Source organism: Heteronotia binoei, chromosome 19 (genome assembly GCF_032191835.1).
Source record: "Heteronotia binoei isolate CCM8104 ecotype False Entrance Well chromosome 19, APGP_CSIRO_Hbin_v1, whole genome shotgun sequence".
Lineage (NCBI taxonomy): Eukaryota > Metazoa > Chordata > Lepidosauria > Squamata > Gekkonidae > Heteronotia > Heteronotia binoei.
The window spans coordinates 42,020,140-42,043,559 of record NC_083241.1 but is presented as its reverse complement, the minus strand read 5'-3'; the positions used below and the strand labels follow the sequence as shown (position 1 = coordinate 42,043,559).

At 48.2% G+C, this 23,420-nt stretch overlaps 1 protein-coding gene and 1 non-coding gene across 2 annotated transcripts in view; one reads left to right on the top strand and one right to left on the bottom strand.

The window, feature by feature from the left end:
• RORA (RAR related orphan receptor A) overlaps positions 1 to 23,420 on the bottom strand; it is a 523,174-nt gene that overhangs the window by 346,792 nt on the left and 152,962 nt on the right.
• Positions 17,869 to 17,940, top strand: TRNAP-GGG (transfer RNA proline (anticodon GGG)). Its single transcript has one exon. It is a non-coding gene; the product is annotated as a tRNA-Pro (tRNA).

The window sequence follows — 23,420 nt, the reverse complement described above, 5'->3', positions numbered from 1 at the left end:
AAGCCCGGTTCTCCCAGATAAGAGTCTGCACACTTAACCACTACACCAAACCAACCTGTGGCCCCTGCAGGAGGGCTTACCAAGGATTGCGATGGAAACCAATTTGGCATGGAAGACTGTTCCCTTGGAATGTGACAAAGCAAACAGATCTCCCTGCCTTTTAATTTCTGTGTGTGCGCACACATGCATGTATGCACACATGCCTGGAAGTCATGGTGATTTCTGGCCATCCCTAGTGGGGCTGGGGGGCAAGGATGTTCAGAGAGACAGCTTCTTATTTCCTGCCACTGCATCCCAGCCCTGGTATTCCTTGGAGGTCTTCCTTCCACGTATTTGCCAGGGTCAGCCCTACTTAGCTTCTGAGATCTGACGAGATCGGGCTTGCCTGGGCTACCCGGGTCAGGGCGGAGTTCCCTGCCTTGAAGCCATCCCCACAGTGACCCCAGAAACTTCAAACGGGCCTTGGATGCCATCGACGATCCCAAAGCAGCAGAAGGAGCCGCCATCAGCTCAGAAAGTCTTCATTTAAGAGGCGAAGGAGCTGCCTGGAACCGTTCCGGGCCCAGCTTCCAGCTCCTCCAGATTGCCTGGCAAAACTCGGAGCCGTCTCCTCCCGCTGCCTTTCCTTTCATCTCCGCAAACTGTCAACGCTGTTGTACCAACAACATACTGTTGCGGCGGCTCACAGCGAGGAGGAGCGCCTGGATCCCAAAACGCAGAGCATTAAGTGAGCGTTGCCAATTATCCCCGGCATGTTTTGCTCACAAGCTGACTTATTTCCTTCAATCTGCATTGTCGGAAACGTCTACACACTTCTTAAAAATAATAAGCGCCGCTTTCAAAGCAATTGTTATTTTAATTGCAAGCGGGGATTGTAATTTTTTTGTTTCTCGCTTCCTCCAAAGCGGCAATTGTGCAGCTCTGCACAACGGCTTCGAGTGCTGCCCTCTTCTCTCTCTCCCGCCTTTATTCTTCTAATTCCCTCCCAGGCAATTCCTATCCTAATGAAATTTTTCATTTGCAAATCACATTTGCTGGGAGCAGGACGCAAAGAGTCATGGGGGGGGGGGGAGAAAGAATTCATCTCCGCTTGGACTGGAGGCACATGGTCAGTGTCTTCCGCACACACACACACACACAGTCTAGAGAGGTCTTCGCTTATTACACCCTGCCTTTCTGCCGTCATGAGGACCACCAAGGCGGCAAATGGTGGAAAACATTCACAATAAAAACCACATTTTAAAACCATTAAAAACCACACTGTCAAAGCAATTAAAAACAGGCCTGAAATCTGCACAAGACATAAAAACAGCAATTAAAACATCGGTCGGGGAGGAGGGATCACTGAGGGAATACCAAACTAAGCACCAGCTGGCAGAAGACAACAACGGAAGAGGGCAGACGGATCACCCTGGGGAGAGAGTTCCAGGCGATCTTCGGTGCCACGACCAACAAGGGGCCATGACCGATAAGGCCGTGTCCTGGGTTGCTGTGTGCCTAACCTCAGAAGGCCAGAAGGGTGCCCCAAAGGAGGGTCTCTGAAGCTGAATGCACACTCATCCAGCCCTAACCCCTGTTTTTGCATATTCTGTGGTGTCTCATAAAGTAGTGAATTCATTTCTTTTCTTTTCTAGCAATAAAAGCGATTCGGGTATGATCCCAGGCTCAACACGAAATCTGACAGAGCCAGCAAAACACCACCAGGCCCTCAGAGTCCCCAAATATCATCACCTCCATCTGGTCGGATTGAACTCCAGCTTGTTCACTCTCAGCCTCCGGATCACGACTACAAGGCCCAGGATGTCGCTAGTTATATTTGGGTGGGGGTGGGGGCGTTATGGTTGACGAGTTCCACGAGGCGACCTTGTTTGCCTGCTTCCTTGTTCTCCCCGCCCCCCCCCCCCCTTGGGCCCATTTCCACAAAGCTTTTTCCTTGCTGGCAGAAAACATCGTCATTGTTTCACTATTAAAGGCCACCACTCTCGCTGCTGCGAAAGATTCCGTTTAATTTTGAGGTAGGCTTGCTAGCTTCGGGTTGGGAAATACCTGGAGCTTTGGGGGGTGGAGCATGAGAAGGGTGGGGTTTGAGGAGGGGGAGGGGCTTCAATGGGCCATAGCCTCCACCTTCCAAAGTGGTCATTTTCTTCAGAAACTAATCTTGGTTGCCTGGAGATCAGCGATAATAGTGGAGGTTGCAACACTATCAGTTCTCTCCTGTTTTTTTGGATTGCATACCACCTGGAGGCTAAAAAACAACAACATGGGATCACAGTTTGAAGAAGAAGAAGATGATGATGATGGATTCAAACCCCATCCTCCACTCTGAATCTCAGAGTCTCAGAGCTCCTTTACCTTCCTCTTTCCACAACAAACACCCTGTGAGGTAGGTGAGGCTGAGAGAGCTCTGACAGAAGCTGCCCTTTCAAGGACAGCTCTGCGAGAGCTATGGATGACCCAAGGCCATTTCAGCAGCTGCAAGTGGAGGAGTGGGGAATCAAACCTAGTTCCTCCAGATAAGAGTCTGCGCACTTAGCCATTACACCAAACTGGCTCATAGTAGAGGAGAAACAAACAAACATTGTGATATGCTAGCTAACACATTTAGTAAAACTTTTATCAAGAATCTTTTAATTTATTTTGTCACATTAGAAAGAAGCACAACCTTACAATATTACAAAGGAAAGTCCATCCAATGAGCACCTGGATATAGGCTCATTTTGTCAAAGTCTTCCTCAAGAGTATTCCTATTTACTTCAGTTATCCGCCTCTTGTTACAATTCAGTGTGTGTACTGGGAAAAAGCTAGTCCTTAACTTCTTCTCTAAAAAGATGCAAAAGCCTTGGTCACAGTAACAAAAATCAGGAAATCAATGAGGTTAGTAAAGATTTGGCTACAATAAAGATTCCATAAATGGCGTTCCACAACATGACAAAAGATTAGTCTTGATAAAAATATTCTTGATCAAAATTTTACTAAGTGTGTTATCCAGCTTATCACAGTGTTGGTTGGTTTGTATCTCCTCTACCACCTGAGGGCTGGCAAACACCGTTTTACGGGCAATGTCCCCTGTGGAGTCTTGTGAGCAAAAATTCTACCTCATGAGCTGCCGGCATTAAAGTTGTGAGCTCCTGCCTCAATTAGTTTGCTCTGGGGCCATTTTTCCTGAGCTAAGACAAAAATGTGTGAGCCGGAGGCTGAAAAAACTGTGAGCCAGCTCACACTAACTCAGCTTAGAGGGACCACTGTTTGTGTGTGTGTGTGTGTTTGTAATTTCGCAGCCATCCTGGAGAGTGTCGTTTTTTTTCAAACCCACTTCTGTCGCCTTCTTTCTTTCCGTTTCCACCTTTCAGAGCCAACTTGTCTTCCTTCTGCCCGGACCTTTTCTCCTCGCCTGTAAATTATCCACACTTCCCCCAACCGTATCACAAGCAACTCCTTCCAAAGGCCCGGGGTCGCTAGAGACAACGCTAAGTGGCGCATTACAATTCCCAACACATGGGTACAAATCCCAGTTCCAAACATCTCTAAGCCAGCCTCCAAAAAAAGAGAAGCGTTCCGAGAGCTTATGAAAAGCACTGCCCACGGCACTGGGAATGCCAACTCATTTACATGCAGGAAGCGAGGAGATGTCTTTGCTCCGCTCTCTTCTGACACCAGCTTCAGTCGCTTCCATGTTGCCTGGTGAATACTTTTGCATATGCTTCCCCGGGAGAGCCTCATAGCACGTCAAAGGGAACCTATCTGCCTGACCTCTTTTTTTATATAAAAAAAAAAAAATCTCAAAACTGAGCAAGTTTTCTGGGCACTCGCATGGCAGAGAAAACACAATCGCCTCAGCAACACCATTCATCAAAGATCATGTAGCTGTCAGATGTCAGTTCCCTTATTCACACATTGTAATTGTGGACACAAAAGAATGCACCCGGTGAGAGAAAAAACAAGGATCTTGTTGGGCCGTTGGGATCTGGCCTGGAAGATGTCTGCTTGAACCCTGCTTTGACCCAAACCTTTGCTCCAAAGAGCTCACAGAGATATCCCGCGTTAAACTCACACTATCCCTGGGAGAAGGAGAAGAAGATGACTGCAGATTTATACCCTGCCCTTCTCTCTGATTCAGAGACTCAGAGCGGCTCACAATCTCCTATATCTTCTCCCACAACAGACAACCTTTGAGGTGGTTAGGGCTGAGAGAGCTCTGAAGAAGAAGACTGCAGATTTATACCCCGCCCATCTCTCTGAATCAGAGACTCAGAGCGGCTCACAATCTCCTATATCTTCTCCCCCCACAACAGGCACCCTGTGAGGTGGGTGGGGCTGAGAGAGCTCTGAAGAAGAAGACTGCAGATTTATACCCCACCTTTCTCTCTGAATCAGAGACTCAGAGCGGCTCATAATCTCCTATATCTTCTCCCTCCACAACAAGACACCCTGTGAGGTGGGTGAAGCTGAGACAGCTCTGAAGAAGAAGACTGCAGATTTATACCCCGCCCGTCTCTCTGAATCAGAGACTCAGAGCAGCTTACAATCTCCTATATCTTCTCCACCCACAACAGACACCCTGGGTGGGTGGGGCTGAGAGGGCTCTCACAGCAGCTGCCCTTTCAAGGACAACTCTGCGAGAGCTATGGCTAACCCAAGGCCATTCCAGCAGCTGCAAGTGGAGGCGTGGGGAATCAAACCCGGTTCTCCCAGATAAGAGTCTACACACTTAACCGCTACACCAAACTGGGAGGCAGGTTAATTCACATATGCTAAACCCACTCACCTAGAATAGCTAAACTTGCTTAACGTAAGAGCCACATAGAATAAACATCTGATGTCTGAGACCCACATGACATGAACATCAGATGTTTGAGAGCCACAAGACAGGAAGAGAGGGAGGGGGAAAGGAAAGCAAATAGATAGGAGGAGGGAGGAACTTTAACTTTAGATGCATTCTCCAAGTTGCCAGCTGCCAGCTTGGAGAAATGATTTAAAGAGACAAATGCCTTCTCCAAGCTGGCTGATGGAGCAGTGGGGGCTTTGAGAGCCACACATTAGGGGTGAAAGAACCACATGCGCTACATAGCCACAGTATTCCATTGCAGAGAAAGAAGTCCTTTTCTCCCTTTCTCACAATATGAGAACTCATGGATGTTCAATGAAATTGCTGAGCAGTCGGGTTAGAATGGATAAAAGGAAGTAATTCCTCACCCAAAGGGTGATTAACACGTGGAATTCATTGCCACAGGAGGTGGTGGTGGCTGCAAGCATAGCCAGCTTCAAGAGTGGATTGGATAAGTATATGGAGCAGAGACCCATCAGTGGCTATTAGCCACAGCATATTGCTGGAACTCTCTGTCTGGGGGAAAGTGATGCTCTGTATTCTTGGTGCTTGGAGGGGGGCATAGTGGGAGGGCTTCTAGTGTCCTGGCCCCACTGATGGACCTCCGGATGGCACCTGGGCTTTTTGGCCACTGTGTGACACAGAGTGTTGGACTGGATGGGCCACTGGCCTGATCCAACATGGCTTCTCTTATGTTCTTCTTTGACATAGAGTGTTGGAACGGAAGGGCCACTGGCCTGATCCAACATGGCTTCTCTTATGTTCTTATGTGACACAGAGTGTTGGACTGGATGGGCCACTGGCCTGATCCAACATGGCTTCTCTTATGTTCTTCTGTGACACAGAGTGTTGGAACGGAGGGGCCACTGGCCTGATCCAACATGGCTTCTCTTATGTTCTTATGTGACACAGAGTGTTGGAACGGAGGGGCCACTGGCCTGATCCAACATGGCTTCTCTTATGTTCTTATGTGACACAGAGTGCTGGACTGGATGGGCCACTGGCCTAATCCAACATGGCTTCTCTTCTGTCCTTACGTTAAGTAGCTCTGCTCACTGTACCCCATTCCCTTGTCTGAAGAAATGTGCATGTATATGAAAGCTTACATTCTGAATACAACTTAGTTGGTCTTAAAGGTGCTGCTGGACTCCTACTTTGTTCTGCTGCTTCAGACCAACACAGCTGCCCACCTGAAAAAAACCCAATTTCATTCTGCGAGCATCATGTCTGAGCAGGCAGCTGAACTTCCATGGCTTCCTAGACGAATCTCAAAACATCCAGTTCCCTTGTGGGACGGCCAGCCAGATGGCCCTACAGAGCCCAGAAGTCAACAGTCGGTTGGATCCTCCCCTGAATTCGAAATGAAACCAAAGCTCTTCAATGGCAACATTTCCTTTTTACCGTAGTTCAGTGTGCTTTTTCCCCCCGACACGATGCGCCCCCAACCCTTCGGGCCACAGCGGAATTCATTCCCCTCAAAACAAAACATCTCCGAACTAAACAAATCACGATTAAATTGGCCAAAATGCAGCTAGGTGGTCACAGTAATTAACAAAAGAGCACTTATGGAAGAATCAAACCCAGCCTAATGGTAATTAGTTGCTTGGGAAAGGCCAATTAATTTCACCAGTTGATACAAGTAGCTGAAATATAAAGGGCAAAGCAGAGAAGCTGACATGGCCGGGGGGAGGGGGGGCGCTAGTGGGGCTAATCCTGGTGGACCCAGCAAGGAGACAGAATTTGGGGGATTTTGAGACAGGGCAGGCAGAAAGAAGAGGCAGCTGGCCGCCAAGAACCTGCCCTAAGAGGGGTGGATAAAACAGCCGGGTTTTTTCAAATTGCTGGTCCAAATGCCCAAAGAAAAGCAGCACCAACATGGAAGCTGAAACTTCTCACAGATGTGTAAACTGGTCCAAGCGGGCAGCCATGTGGGTCTGAAGCAGTTGAACAAAGCAGGAGTCAAGTCACACCTTTAAGGTCAACCAAGTTTTATTGAGAACGGAAGCTTTCGTGTGCTCTCTAAGCACACTTCATCCGACGAGGGGATCAGGTATTGTGGGCTGAAATACAGTTTGTTGATTAAGAGTTCCGATTGGTCACATGATAAACCAGTGTGGCTTGGCCATTTGCTCTGGAGAGCCGTAGAAGGTAATAAAGTCCTCTGCCAATTGGTGTTTCTGTAAATCTAGGTGAATCACAAAAGGACATGTATTTCCTAGATTTGGTCCACCTAATTTACTAATCAACATCAGTCTATACATTATAAACATCGTTCTAGTCTGCCATTAGAAAACATACAAGGATACATAAAATGAAAATGGGTTAAGTATATGTCATGAGATAAATAGCCAAATGTGTAAATTGTCTGCATTTTTAGGATCAGAAAACACAGCAGCACTGTTTGCCAGTTACTAGGGCCCTCAAGTTACATTACACAGACCTGGAAGGCCCAGGGTTCCTACGCAGAAGCCGGCAATGGCAAAACCACCTCTGCTTGTCTTTTCCTCTGACTTGGATGGCCCAAGCTAGGCCGGTCTTATCAGATCTCAGAATCTCTGCTTAGTCCTTGGATGGGAGACCACCAAGGAAGTCCAGGGTTGCTACGCAGAGGCCCTAACCACCCCTGTTTGTCTGCCCTTAATGGGATGGCCTAGGCTGGCCTGATCTGGTCAAATCCTGGAAGCTAAGCAAGTTGGGCTCTGATTAACATTTGGATGGGAGACCATCCAGGGATATCAGGGTCATGACGTGGAGGCAGGCAATGGCAAACTATCTCGGAATGTCTTTGACCTTGAAAGCTCTATGTCAGGGGTGGCCAAACTGTGGTTCTTTCACACATATGGTATGGCTCTCAAAGTCCCTGCCCCCCCCCCCCCCATCAGCCAGCTTGGAGAAGGCATTTGTCTCCTTAAATCACTTCTCCAAGCCAGTTGGCAGCTTGAAGAAGGCATTTAAAATTAAAGCTGCTTTCTTTCCACCTCTCCCGCCCCATCTATTTGCCTTCCTTCCTTCCTTCCTTCCTTCCTTCCTTCCTTCCTTCCTTCCTTCCTTCCTTCCTTCCTTCCTTCCTTCCTTCCTTCCTTCCTTCCTTCCTTCCTTCCTTCCTTCCTTCCTTCCTTCCTTCTTTCCTTCCTTCCTTCCTTCCTTCCTTCCTTGAGAACCAGCTCGGTGTAGTGGTTAAGTGTGTGGACCGGATTTGATTCCCCACTCCTCCACTTACAGCTGCTGGTATGGCCTTGGGTTAGCCGTAGCTATCGCAGGAAGCTATGTCCTTGTCCTTGAAAGGGCAGCTGCTGTAAGAGTTCTCTCAGCCCCACCTACCTCACAGGGTGTCTGTTGTGGGGGAGGAAGGTAAAGGAGATTGTGAGCCGCTCTGAGACTCCGAGATTCAGAATGAAAGGTGGGGTATAAATCTGCAGTCTCCTCCCTGTATATTCGACTGTATTTTAATGTCATACTGTTTTATTGGTTTTATTGTTTAAATTATTAATTATATTATCTATTGTTTATCTGTATCGTGGTTTTACCATGTCTTGTTAGCCGCCCTGAGCCTGCCTAGGCGGGGAGGGCGGAGTATAAATAAAAGTTTATTATTATTATTATTATTATTATTATTATTATTATTATTATTATTATTCCTTCCTTCCTTCCTTCCTTCCTTCCTTCCTTCCTTCCTTCCTTCCTTCCTTCCTTCCTTCCTTCCTCCCTCCCTCCCTCCCTCCCTCCCATTCCCTTCCTTCCAGTTCTCAAACATCTGACATTCATGTCTTGTGGCTCTCAAACATCTGACATTTATTCTCCGTGGCTCTTACATTCAGTGAGTTTGACCATCCCTGCTTCGTGGGGTAGCCATAAGTTGCAGCTGCAGTTTCACAGCTGCAAGTTACTCTGATTCCATCTCTATTTTTCTTCCCGTGCCCTGCGCACAAACCTTGCTCAGACCCTCAAACCCATCTCCCATTTGCAGCAGCAGCCGCCTCTGCAGTCCTGGACGCCGTCGGTGCCTCTTCTTAAGCAAACCTCCCCCTCCCCATTTTTCTTCCCAGCCACAATGCAGCAGAAAGATTTCCGGAGAGCCACCAAACTTAAGCCGCCCACCTTTCACCCGTGAAAAACACCCCATGTTTTGCAGGCCTTTGATCATCTTCTTTTGCCCAAAACAGAGCGGTGTGGGGGGAAAAGTTAAATTTTAGAGGTCACAAACGAGAATGAGAAGGTTTTTAAAAGGTGAAAGGGACCGGCAGAAATCAAAAGCGCGATGCCTTGAAAGAGCGGCGCGACGTGAGAAAAATACCAAGCGGCATCAAGATAAAACTTTTGATTTTTCTAAGTTAAGAGGAGGCAGAAATTACGGGATCTATTCATCTCTTCCAGCGTGGCCGAATGCAAAGGAGCTCAAAAGAGATGGTTATTTCTTGAAAGTCAGGTCAGGGCAACTGGCCCCAGCAGTTCCTTCCACGCTCTTCCAAAAACCCAAGCAGCTGGACAAAGAGTCCATGTTCGTTTTTCAGCAGCTATCCATCGCTAGAAATGCAGTTTCTGCACAAAGGTTTCTTTGCACATTTTAAGAAGGATCTAGACAAGCTGGAAGGGGTCCAGAGGTGGGTGAGGAAGACGGTGAGGGGTCTGGAGACCAAGTCCTATGAGGAAAGGTTGAAGGAGCTGGGGATGTTTAGCCTGGAGAGGAGGCAGCTGAGAGGTGATAGGTTTAGCCTGGAGAGGTTGAAGGGCTGTCCTAGAGAGGATGGTGTGGAATTGTTTTCTGTAGCCCCGGAAGGCAGGACCAGAACCAATGGGTTGAAATTAAATCAAAAGAGTTTCCAGCTCAACATTAGGAAGAACTTCCTGACCGTTAGAGCAATTCCTCAGTGGAACAGGCTTCCTCGGGAGGTGGCGGGCTCTCCTTCCTTGGAGGTTTTCCAACAGAGGCTGGATGGCCATCTGACAGCAATGAGAATCCTAAGAGTTTGGGGCAGGTATTTGTGGGTTTCCTGCATTGTGCAGGGGGTTGGACTAGATGACCCTTCCAACTCTAGGATTCTATGATTCCAAAGGGGACAGAGCCAGCTCTTGGGATTTCAGCGAGGAGCAGTATAATATAGTGGGTTCAACGCATGGAAGAGGAGAGATAGTAGTGATCATAGCTCTTTTATTAAGTACAGTGTGGCAAGGACTGGACTCAAAAGACTGGAGAACTGGGCCAACTATATACACTTCCGGGTTTCTGCACAAGCACGCCATTGGACCCTTCAAACCGGCAGGGGGCTCGTGATTGGAGCAGGGCATCAGGGATTTGGATCCTCCTGCCCATTGTTCCTGAGTCCCCAAGCTCAGTCCACACGATTAGGGTTTGTAGAATCTTTCGGGCTCAAGTGCCATGTTCTACTGGAGAAAGTTTTCCTTCCAGACATTTCGTTCTCAGCTGCGGAGAACATCCTCAGTGGCGTTGCAGCCGGAGCAGGCGCTCTGACCTTCTTGGCTGCTGTGCATTGAGTGGGGCCAGGGCTGCTGGAGAGCTGCTATTTCTATTTCAGTCCACACGGCTCCAATGAGCCAGGCGCACTGTGTGTTATTCATACACAGTTGAAGTCCATATACACAACGGGCAGAAAATCCAGATGGGAACTTGCCTGCTATTTTCCAGAGGGTAGCCATGCTCGTCTGCAGCCAAAGAGCTGGATTCGAGTCCAGATTTCCAGTTGGTATCTGACAAAGAGAACCTGGCCTCTCGAACGCTTTCCCCCTGAAAGCCCTGTTGGTGTCTTACACTGTCTCTGGACTCACATCTGGCTCTTCTGCAGACTTACACGGCTGCCCTCTGAAACTGTCTCTGGAAATCTTCTTCATCTCCAAGGAGCATCTGGACCCAAATTCAGATGCCCATTATCGATCTGACTATTTAAAGAATTTATACCCTGCTTCTTCAAGAGTCCTGCTCAAGGCGGCTGATGAGTAAAAACAATGCTGCAAAACCACGCAGACGTCATAAATTATCAACCAAACAAGCGATTAAAAACAAGCCGTTCAAAGATTAACAGGAGACACAATCTCCCAAGGAAGATCCACCGCGCCAGCCTCACTAAAGCCAATGGGAACAACGCTAAACTATTCAGGTGGTGGATTTGTATCTTGTGGCTCAGAGCAATCCTTGCCCAGGTTTGCCGCCCTTCACAGCTCAGAGAAGGCTTCTCTGGACTGGCGCTTCAGCCAGCTCCCGGCTCTTTTTGCCCCTTCCAAACTGCAAATTGTGGTGCCTCCATCTCTCTCTCTCTCACACACACACGTGTATACAACTCTTGGCAAAAAGCACCACTTCTCCTCCAAGCGAAGAAGAAGAAGCCTGCAGATTTACACCCCGCCCTTCTCTCTGAATCAGAGACTCAGAGTGGTTTACAGTCTCCTATATCTTCCTCCCCCTCCCCCACAACAGGCACCCTGTGAGGTGGGTGGGGCTGAGAGGGCTCTCACAGCAGCTGCCCTTTCAAGGACGACTCCTAGGAGAGCTGTGGCTAACCCAAGGCCATTCCAGAAGGTGCAAGTGGAGGAGTGGGGAATCAAACCCGGTTCTCCCAGATAAGAGTCCGCTCGCTTAACCACTAGGGCTGACCCAAGGCCATTCCAGCAGGTGCAAGTGGAGGAGTGGGGAATCAAACCTGGTTCTCCCAGATAAGAGTCCGCGCACTTAACCACTACGCCAAACTGGAAACAGCCAGGCATTGCCAGGTTCAAAGATGCTGGGGATTTACTGTTAAATACCTTTTGGCACCTTGTAAAACACTGCTGTGGGTTTCTACAGCAGCAAGTTTCAGCTCCTGTGTTGTTTTCTATGTCCCCACTTTTAAGCCTCAGCCCTTCCAGAGCTGATTTCCTTCCAAAGCCACTTTGGGGTCTCTATGAGCCCCCAAAGAAGATGCCCCTACCCTTCATTATTTCCAGTGGAGGGAAGGCGTTTCAAAGGTGTGCGGTCCCTTTCAATGTGATGGCCAGGACTCCCTTTGGAGTTCAATCATGCTTGTCACCCCCTTGCTTCCGGCTCCACTCCCAAAGTCTCCTGGCTCCACCCCCCAAAGTCCCCAGATATTTCTTGAGTCGGACTTGGCAATCCTAGGAGCATCTGGGACCTTCTGAGTGCCACCCAGGTGCTCTCGCTCCCGACCTGTGGTGGGAAAAGGTTTCTTGGACTCCTCATTTCCTCCTCATTCAACACCCCTTGAGCTATTTCCTGGGTTTTGTACTGACTAGCCCCTATGAAAATAGGCATCCTTCCAAATTTCTGAAAGATTATTCAATTACTCCAGGAAAAATTTGCTTCAGACTCAAATGCGTGGCCAGCAAGAGAAAGCTTTCCATTAATGCTAATGTGAATAAAGGACCCCAAATCCAGGGCCGGATAAACCAATTTCTCCTTCTCAGAGGCTTCCCTTCCAAGATGCCCTTTCCCCCATTCAAATTAGCTGTGAGTATCTTCCTTATTGTTTCGAGCTCGTCTTAATGGCTTTGGAGATGTCCCTGAAATTGTGCTTGATGAGGTTTGCACCGCAAACAGCTGCAAGCACTTACGGCCATCTGATACCGAAGGGTTTTGCTCACTCGGAAAAAAAACCCCCCATGGAACGCAAAAAGAGAGTAATGAGAAACAATTACCTCGAAAGACAAAACATTAAATGTGCCACACTTTTTGAGTGGAAGGAAATTTGGATGAACCAAGGATCAGTCGTCATACTCCCCTGAATCTACAGCATGGCTGCCAATCTCCAGGCAGGCAAGGCCTGGAGATCTTCTAAAATTACAGTTTCTCTCCAGACAACAGAGATGAGTTCCCCTGGAGAAAATGGCAGGTTTGGAAGATGGATTCTATGCCACCACATCCCAGATACGCTCCTTCACCTCCCCATGTTCCATCCCCAAATCTCCAGGAATTTCTCAACCCAGAACTGATTGACTGATTATTGAGCTTCCAACAAGCAGTCCCAGGATGGGTTACGTCAATAAACAACATACAATAAACTGATTTTAAAAGCTAAGAACAATTTAAAATCAATCTCAGGTTATACCAGGGGTGGCCAAACTTGATTAACGTAAGAGCCACACAGAAGAAATGTCAGATGTTTGAGAGCTGCAAGACATGAACGTCAGATGGTGGAGAGAGGGAGGAAGGAAAATAGATGGGGAGAAGGGAGAGAAAGGTAGAAAGAACGCAACTTTAACTTTAAATGCACTCTCCAAGCCACCCGCTGGCTTGGCTTGGGGAAATGATTTAAACAAACAAATATCTGCTGCAAGCCACGGCGTGGTGGGGGCTTCAAGAGCCACACAAGAGGTGTGAAAGGGCTACATGTGACTCCCAAGCCAATTTATACTCATAGGCAATGATCAGCAGCACCCAAATTCATCTGCTCCCGGGGCTCCCTACGTGTTTACAAGTAGGTGAATCTAAAGTTGAGGAGGGGCCAGACGGATGAGACCGTACAAAAGGAAAATAAGGCAGAAGGAAATAGCCAGAGGAGGGGAGGCCATTATGATTTAGGTCCCTATCACCTCAATCATAGCCCTGGGGGAACATCTCCATTTTACAGGCCCTGCGGAACTCATTAAGTCCCACAAAGCCCAGATCTCACTTGGGAGACTGTTCCAGAAAAACCTCAGGTCTGGCCAAGGCCAGGCAGGCATCCCACAAGTAGATGCTGGTCCCACAAGTAGATGCTGGAAGGGGTGTTGAAAGACCTGAGTCAGATTGAGGTGACAAATGAGGAGGTCCTACAACTGATAGACAAATTAAAAACTAATAAGTCACCGGGTCCGGATGCCATACATCCGAGAGTTCTGAAGGAACTCAAAGTTGAACTTGTGGATCTTGTAACAAAAATCTGTAATCTTTCATTGAAATCTGCCTCCATTCCTGAGGACTGGAAGGTAGCAAATGTCACCCCCATCTTTAAAAAAGGTTCCAGAGGAGATCCGGGAAACTACAGGCCAGTCAGTCTGACTTCAATACCGGGAAAGTTGGTAGAAACCATTATCAAGGACAGAATGAGTAGGCACATTGATGAACACGGGTTATTGAGGAAGACTCAGCATGGGTTCTGCAAGGGAAGATCTTGCCTCACTAACCTGTTGCATTTCTTTGAGGGGGTGAACAAACATGTGGACAAAGGAGACCCGATAGATGTTGTTTACCTTGACTTCCAGAAAGCTTTTGATAAAGTTCCTCATCAAAGGCTCCTTAGAAAGCTTGAGAATCATGGAGTAAAAGGACAGGTCCTCTTGTGGATCAAAAACTGGCTGAGTAATAGGAAGCAGAGAGTGAGTATAAATGGGCAGTCTTCGCAGTGGAGGACGGTAAGCAGTGGGGTGCCGCAGGGCTCGGTACTGGGTCCCATGCTTTTTAACTTGTTCATAAATGATTTAGAGTTCGGAGTGAGCAGTGAAGTGGCCAAGTTTGCGGATGACACTAAATTGTTCAGGGTGGTGAGAACCAGAGAGGATTGTGAGGAACTCCAAAGGGATCTGTTGAGGCTGGGTGAGTGGGCGTCAACGTGGCAGATGCGGTTCAATGTGGCCAAGTGCAAAGTAATGCACATTGGGGCTAAGAATCCCAGCTACAAATACAAGTTGATGGGGTGTGAACTGGCAGAGACTGATCAAGAGAGAGATCTTGGGGTCATGATAGATAACTCACTGAAAGTGTCAAGACAGTGTGCGTTTGCAATAAAAAAGGCCAATGCCATGCTGGGAATTATTAGGAAGGGAATTGAAAACAAATCAGCCAGTATCATAATGCCCCTGTATAAATCGATGGTGCGGTCTCATTTGGAGTACTGTGTGCAGTTCTGGTCGCCGCACCTCAAAAAGGATATTATAGCTTTAGAGAAGGTGCAGAGAAGGGCAACTAGAATGATTAAAGGGCTGGAGCACTTTCCCTATGAAGAAAGGTTGAAACGCTTGGGACTCTTTAGCTTGGAGAAACGTCGACTGCGGGGTGACATGATAGAGGTTTACAAGATAATGCATGGAATGGAGAAAGTAGAGAAAGAAGTACTTTTCTCCCTTTCTCACAATACAAGAACTCGTGGGCATTCGATGAAATTGCTGAGCAGACAGGTTAAGACGGATAAAAGGAAGTACTTCTTCACCCAAAGGGTGATTAACATGTGGAATTCACTGCCACAGGAGGTGGTGGCGGCCACAAGTATAGCCACCTTCAAGAGGGGTTTAGATAAAAATATGGAGCACAGGTCCATCAGTGGCTATTAGCCACAGTGTATGGAGCACAGGTCCACCAGTGGCTATTAGCCACAGTGTATGTGTGTATATAACATTTTTTGCCACTGTGTGACACAGAGTGTTGGACTTGATGGGCCGTTGGCCTGATCCAACATGGCTTCTCTTATGTTCTTATGTTCTTATGTTCCTAGAGTGTACAGCTCTCTGGAGGACTAACTGGCAAGTGGCAACCCTAGAACTTGCGGACAACCGGTCATATCTATTAAGCCCCATGTGAGTTTCTTGGTAGCATACAGTTGTCCACTGCTTGGCAACAGAGTGCAAGACCCAGGGGTGGAATTTTAGCAGGAGCTCCTTTGCATATTAGGCCACACCCTCTGATGTAGCCAATCCTCCAAGAGCTTAGAAGGCTCTTTTTTGTAAGCTCTGGAAGGATTGGCTACATCAGGGGGGTGTGGGCTAATATGCAAAGGAGCTCCTGCTAGAATTCCACCCCTGGCCAAGACCCAATGTACCTCGTCTAGCAAGGTGACTCCTTTGCTATCCTTGAGGTGAAGGAAGGTGACAACGCCCCTGCAAAGGTTGCGTTGTGCTCTACGATCATCCGGTGTTGCAAAATAAAACAGGATAAATTGGATGACAGAAAGGAACATGAGGATTCGTGAGTTCTTGTTAATGTCGAACAGCCTTCCAGCTGGGCAGAAAATCAAAACATACATCTGACTCTCACGCAGGCAGAAGTAGGAATAACAGAAACCCTGCTCAGAGTTTTCTCCCCCACCCCCCTCGAGTTTTGTCTCATAAGAACATAAGAGAAGCCATGTTGGATCAGGCCAGTGGCCCATCCAGTCCAACACTCTGTGTCACAGAAAAACATAAGAGAAGCCATGTTGGATCAGGCCAGTGGCCCATCCAGTCCAACACTCTGTGTCACAGAAGAACATAAGAGAAGCCATGTTGGATCAGGCCAGTGGCCCATCCAGTCCAACACTCTGAGTCACACAGTGGCCAAAAAGAACCCAGATGCCATCAGGAGGTCCATCAGTGGGACCAGGACACTAGAAGCCCTCCCACTGTTGCCCCCCCAAGCACCAAGAATACAGAGCATCACTGCCCCAGACAGAAGAACATAAGAGAAGCCATGTTGGATCAGGCCAGTGGCCCATCCAGTCCAACACTCTGTGTCACACAGTGGCCAAAAAGAACCCAGGTGCCATCAGGAGGTCCATCAGTGGAACCAGGACACTAGAAGCCCTCCCACTGTTGCCCCCCCAAGCACCAAGAATACAGAGCATCACTTCCCCAGACAGAAGAACATAAGAGAAGCCATGTTGGATCAGGCCAATGGCCCATCCAGTCCAACACTCTGTGTCACACAGTGGCCAAGAAACCCAGGTGCCATCAGGAGGTCCACCAGTGGGGCTAGGACACTAGAGGCCCTCCCACTGTTGCCCCCCCCCCCAAGCACCAAGAATACAGAGCATCTCTTCCCCAGACAGAACAAAAGAGAAGCCATGTTGGATCAGGCCAATGGCCCATCCAGTCCAACACCCTGTGTCACACAGCGGCCAAAAAAAACTTCCCAGGTGCCATCAGGATCAGGAAGAAGGTCTTTGGGTGAAGAAGGACTTCCTTTCACAAATTCCAAATGATTACCAATGCTCAGAGGACGATCCAGGTACATTAAAGCATCAACAGAAACAGCTTCCTTAGGAGAAAACTGCAGCTGCCTTTCTCTGGAAGGTGTAGAAGCAAAGAATGGACCAAAGTTCAGTGGATGTTCTGGGGGGAATTAAGCAGAAGCCACCCAGAATGAACGCAAGAGAGCAGACGTCGGAGACAACTGATGCTGGTTTGAATTAGACACCCAATATTCTGGTTGGAGATGCCACTGAAATCACGTTATCCAAATCTGCACTGCTAATCGAATCCCCAGTGGCCAAACAAGTAGGATTGCCAAGTCTGACGCAAGAAATATCTGGAGACTTCGGGGGTGGAGCCAGGAGACTCTGGGGGTGGAGCCAGGAGACTCTGGGGGTGGAGCCAGGTGGTGACAAGCATGAATGAACTCCAAAGGGAGTTGTGGCCATCACATTTAAAGGGACCACATGCCTTTTAAATGCCTTCCCTCCATTTGGAAATAATGGAGGATAGTGGAACCTTCTTTGGGGGCACACAGAAATGGATCCCCTGGTCCCAGCTTTTTGAAGAGTATTTTGAGGACAGGCACCAAATGCTATGCTGAAAAATTGGTGCCTCTACCTCAAAAAACACACACCCCCTCCGAGCCCCTGATACCCACAGATTCCAAGGCCATTCCAGCAGCTGCAAGTGGAGGAGTGGGGAATCAAACCCAATTCTCCCAGATAAGAGTCCTCACACTTCTGCGTCCCTTCCTGAGGACTGCGTCCATTCCTGCGTCCAGGAAACTACAGGCCAGTCAGTCTGACTTCAATACTGGGAAAGTTGGTAGAAACCATTATCAAGGACAGAATGAGTAGGCACATTGATGAACACGAGTTATTGAGGAAGACTCAGCATGGGTTCTGTAAGGGAAGATCTTGCCTCACCAACCTGTTACATTTCTTTGAGGGGGTGAACAAACATGTGGACAAAGGAGACCCGATAGATGTTGTTTACCTTGACTTCCAGAAAGCTTTTGATAAAGTTTTTCATCAAAGGGGAGGGACGGTGGCTCAGTGGCAGAGCATCTGCTTGGGAAGCAGAAGGTCCCAGGTTCAATCCCCGGCATCTCCAAAAAAGGGTCCAGGCAAATAGGTGTGAAAAACCTCAGCTTGAGACCCTGGAGAGCCATGAATGGGGCTGTGGCTCAGTGGTAGAGCATCTGCTTGGGAAGCAGAAGGTCCCAGGTTCAATCCCTGGCATCTCCAAAAAAGGGTCCAGGCAAATAGGTGTGAAAAACCTCAGCTGGAGACCCTGGAGAGCTGCTGCCTGTCTGAGTAGGCAATACTGTGATTTTGGGCAGCGGGTGGCTTGCTGGTCTTTTGACTGGGGGCCCAGGAGAGCCCCAGGTGAGCAAGGCCTGCTTGGGCTGGCTGGATCTCTAGCCAGCCCAAGCAGGCCTCTCTTCCCCGGGACTCTCCTTTCTTGCATCAGGTTGCTTTTGGCTGGTGGGGGACGGCATATGCTAATGATTATGCGAATGAGCTCCACCACCTATTTTTCTACAAAATGACCCCTGGCCCCACCTATTTGCCAAAACACTTGGTGGGCATCAGGAAAAGTGTTGACATGTGCCCACAGGTACCTCCTTGGGAACTCCGCTTTTGGTGGGCAGAAGGCTACCTCTGGTTCTGACTCACCTTCTGGCTACTGAACGTTTAATATCTGCTACTATTGGTTTAATGTTCAAGTCTGCGTTTTGTTCACCCCCTGGCCTTACAGATTGGATTCCAGCAGCGGTTATTTTTTTTTTACTTGTAACGATTTGTTCTCGGCCAACGTTTATTTGATAACGATGCCACGGTTTTAGGCATTTTGACTTGTGAACGGCTCCAAGCACCTTGTAAACACAGAATCTTCATAATAATACACAGAATTTCTTTGCTGTATTGATCCTGGGTGCAATAGGTAAACGTTGCAAAGAAATCTGGTTTGTGTACACATCTCGATTGTTGTTCAATTCCTGATGTTTTCCTGCCAGGAATTCCTTAACCTTGTAGCCGATTTACTAAGAGCTTTTTTGGTAGCAAGAACTCCTTTGCATATTAGGCTGCACCCCTCTGACACAGCCAATCCTCCAAGAGCTTACAGTAGGCCTTGTAAGATGAGTCCTGTAAGCTCTTAAAGGATTGGCTACATCAGTGGGGTGTGGCCTAATATGCAAAGGAGTTCCTACTACAAAAAAAGCCCTGATTACTTCTGGAAACCCTTGTGACTTCCATTCATTTCAGGCCAGCTACCATCCCCGCAAATTCAGCGGTCAAGCAACACAAATAGGGACAGCAATCTCCAATTAGCAAGTATCAAAGCCAATAGAATTAAATTTGCGGGGAATATTCAAATATCTTTATCTTTGAACAAAACTTACAAGTTCTTCATCTGCCGTCTGAAATGTGTCCTTAATGAAGTTGGATTTCAGCTAAGTCAGTAGTTATTTTACCCACTGATACCTTTGAAGAATCTGTTTGAAGCTTTAATGTGTGGTAATTAAACAGAATCTTTAATATGTTTCGATAGAAAATAAGATGTAGCGAGTGGGAAACTTCTCGTTCCAAAATGGTTTTCATAATCTATTCTAGGCAAACGTGCTTTGCGGTTTACTCATTTGGTTAACAGCCTGAGCGAAGCCTTAGCAGCAATCGTATTGATGCACAGCCCCACAAAAAGTGCAACAAAAAATATGTTTTTTGCCCATCAAGTCACAGCTTATGGCAGGGGTGGCCAATTTGGTGTCGTGGTTAAGTGTGCAGAGTCTTATCTGGGAGAACCAGGTTTGATTCCCCACTCCTCCACTTGCAGCTGCTGGAATGGCTGCTGGAATGGCCTTATGTCAGCCATAGCTCTCTTATCTGGGAGAACCGGGTTTGATTCCCCACTCCTCCACTTGCAGCTGCTGGAATGGCCTTGGGTCAGCCAGAGCTCTCTTATCTGGGAGAACCGGGTTTGATTCCCCACTCCTCCACTTGCAGCTGCTGGAATGGCCTTGGGTCAGCCATAGCTCTCTTATCTGGGAGAACCGGGTTTGATTCCCCACTCCTCCACTTACACCTGCTGGAATGGCCTTGTGTCAGCCATAGCTCTCTTATCTGGGAGAACCGGGTTTGATTCCCCACTCCTCCACTTGCACCTGCTGGCATGGTCTTGGGTCAGCCATAGCTCTGGCAGAGGTTGTCCTTGAAAGGGCAGCTGCTGGGAGAGCTCTCTCAGCCCCACTCACCTCACAGGGTGTGTGTTGTTGGGGGAGAAGATATAGGAGATTGGGAGCCGCTCTGAGACTCTGATTCAGGGAGAAGGGTGGGGTATAAATCTGCAATTCTTCTTCAAACTTGCTTAACGTAAGAGTCAAACAGGATAAGCGTCAAATGTCTGAAAGCCACAAGGGGAAAAAAATAGATGGGAGAGGGAGAGGTGGAAAGAAAGCAACTTTAAATGCATGCTCCAAGTTGCCAGCTGGTTTGGCTTGGAGAAATGATTTAAAGAGGTAAATGCCTTCTCCAAGCCAGCCAATGGGGCAGTGGGGGCTTCGAGAGCCACACAATATGTGTGAAAGAGCCACGTGTGGTTCCTGAGCCACAGTTTGGCCACCTCTGGCTTATGGAGACTCCGTGGGGTTACGTCTTCACCCAGAGGATGATTAACACATGGAATTCACTGCCACATAGCCAGCTTCAAGAGGTGATGGATAAACATCTGGAGCAGAGGGCCATCAGTGGCTATTAGCCACAGTGTATTGCTGGAATTCTCTGTCTGGGGCAGGGATGCTCTGTATTCTGGGTGCTGGTGGGGGCAACAGTGGGAGGGCTTCTAGTGTCCTGGCCCCACTAATGGACCTCCTGATGGCACTTGGATTTTTGGCCACTGTGTGACTCAGAGTGTTGGACTGGATGGGCCATTGGCCTGATCCAATATGGATTCTCTTATGTTCTTATGTCTGGAGCAGTGATGCTCTATATTCTTGGTGCTTAGGGGGGCAACAGTGGGAGGGCTTCTAGTGTCCTGGCCCCACTGATTGACCTCCTAATGGTGCCTGGTTTTTTTGGCGCTTTTTGTGACACAGTGTGTTGGACTGGATGGGCCATTGGCCTGATCCCACATGGCTTCTCTTATGCTCTTATGTTCTAAGAACATAGGATAAAGTATGCTGGATCAGGCCAATGACCCATTGAGTCCAACAGTCTGTGTCACTCTCTGTGTTTTCAAGGCATGAGATGTTCAAAGGTGGTTTGTTGTTGCCTGCTTCTGCATCCCAGCCCTGGTATATTCCTTGTAGGTCTCCCATTCAAATACAAACCAGCACTGACCCCTCCTTAGCTTCTGAAATCTGACAAGTTCAGGCGAGCCTGGCCAATCCAGATCTAGGCAAAAACCTTACAACTCTGTTGACTATTTGCATAACTTTAACTGATGAATCCTTTATTAACCAATTACGTTCCAATATAATTTGCATACCTCCAAACCTCACTATAGCTGCCATTTTCAGATAATGAAGGAACTTAATTAAACACATTTATCGTCTCCACTTCTTGAAGACAATATACGGCCACAAGTTGCAAGGAAAAAGCAGACAGAGACAGAATAATACCCTCAAACAATTAATTCGGTGTATAAGCAGACTGTTTTCACATGCAAAATTAAAAGGTGCAATCTGAGCAGGTGTACAGCAGCTGAATACAACAAGAACCACTGGCCTAGGGAATGTATCTTGCATGTATCTATACACACAAAATACCTGATGGGTTTGCCCTTGGCCAAGGGTGGAATTCTAGCAGGAGCTCCATTGCATATTAGGCCACACACCCCTGATGTAGCCAATCCTTCAAGGCTCCTTTTTGTAAGCTCTTAGAGGATTGGCTACATCAGGGGTGTGTGGCCTTATATGCAAAGGAACTCCTGCTAGAATTCCACCCGTGCCCATTATACTTCTAATAATTCAAGATGGCAGCATTCTAGTTCCTGAGAAACTATCCCAGGAAAGAGGCTCAGTGTTAGAACTTCTGCTTGGTATTCAGAAGCTTCCAGATTCAATCTTCAGCATCTCTAGTTCAAAAAGGACCAGGCAAGAGGTGACGTGAAAGACCTCTGCCTGAGACCCTGGAGAGCGGCTGGCCAGTCGGAGCAGACAAGACTGACCTTGATGGACCAATGACTCAGCATAAAGCAACTCTTACACAGCAGCCTTTTTTGTGCATGGACTAGCTCGGGGTGGCCAAACTTGCTTAATTTAAGAGCCAAACAGAAGAAACATCAGATGTTTGAGAGCTGCAAGACATTACCGTCAGAGGTCTGAGAGAGCAATAAGACAAGGAAGGAAGGAAGGAAGGAAGGAAGGAAGGAAGGAAGGAAGGAAGGAAGGAAGGAAGGAAGGAAGGAAGGAAGGAAGGGAGGGAGGGAGGGAGGGAGGGAGGAAGGAAGGAAGGAAGGAAGGAAGGAAGGAAGGAAGGAAGGAAGGAAGGAAGGGAGGGAGGGAGGGAGGAAGGAAGGGAGGAAGGAAGGGAGGGAGGGAGGGAGGGAGGGAGGGAGGGAGGGAGGAAGGAAGGGAGGGAGGGAGGGAGGGAGGGAGGGAGGGAGGGAGGGAGGAAGGGAGGAAGGAAGGAAGGAAGGAAGGAAGGAAGGAAGGAAGGAAGGAAGGAAGGAAGGAAGGAAGGAAGGAAGGAAGGAAGGAAGGAAGGAAGGAAGGAAGGAAGGAAGGAAGGAAGGAAGGCAGGGAGGGAGGAAGGTTTCAGGCAGAGAAAGCCTCCCTGGGCCCTTGTACAGCAGAGATCACAGGGGACTGAACTTGGAACCTTTAGCAAGCAAAACAGGGGCTCTGTCCCTGGTCCATAAGCCTCTCTCATGGGTCCATCTGGTCTACTCTGACCAGTGGTAGCTCTCCAAGGTCTCCAGGAGACATCTTTTCCAAACTGTTTCCACAAGATCAGTTTAATGGGGGTCACCAGGATTTGGTTTTGCTCATGAGGCAAATGCGATTTTGGGCTGTATCAACAGAAGTATAATGTCCAAATCACGTGATGTGACGGTATCACTTTACTCTGCTCTGGGAAGACCTCACCTGGAGTCTTGTGTTCAGTTTTGGGCACCACATTTTAAGAAGGATCTAGACAAGCTGGAACGGGTCCAGAGGAGGGCAACGAAGATGGTGAGGGGTCTGGAGACCAAGTCCTATGAGGAAAGGTTGCAGGAGCTGGACCTGTTTAGCCTGGAGTGGAGGCAGCTGAGAGGTGATAGGATCTCACCATCTTCAAGTACTTGAAGGGCTGTCCTATAGAGGATGGGGTGGAATTGTTTTCTGTGGCCTCAGAAGGTAGGACCAGAACCAAGGGGTTGAAATTAAATCAAAAGAATTTCCGGCTCAACATTAGGAAGAACTTCCTGACCTTTAGAGCGGTTCCTCAGTGGAACAGGCTTCCTCGGGAGGTGGTGGGCTCTCCTTCCTTGGAGGTTTTTAAACCTCCAGATGGTCACCTGACAGCAATGAGGATCCTGTGAATCTAGGGGGAGGTGTTTGTGAGTTTCCTGCATTGGAGTTGGTCCCTTCCAACTCCATGATTCCTTGAAAAGCATTGTGCTCACACCTGAATTTTTGGGCTCACACCTGAATTTTTGGGCCTGCCCTTCTGTTGGGAGAAGATCCAGTGAGGGCTGAGAAGATTCGGCCAACCCAGAAGCCGCCCATTCCAAGAGAACGTCT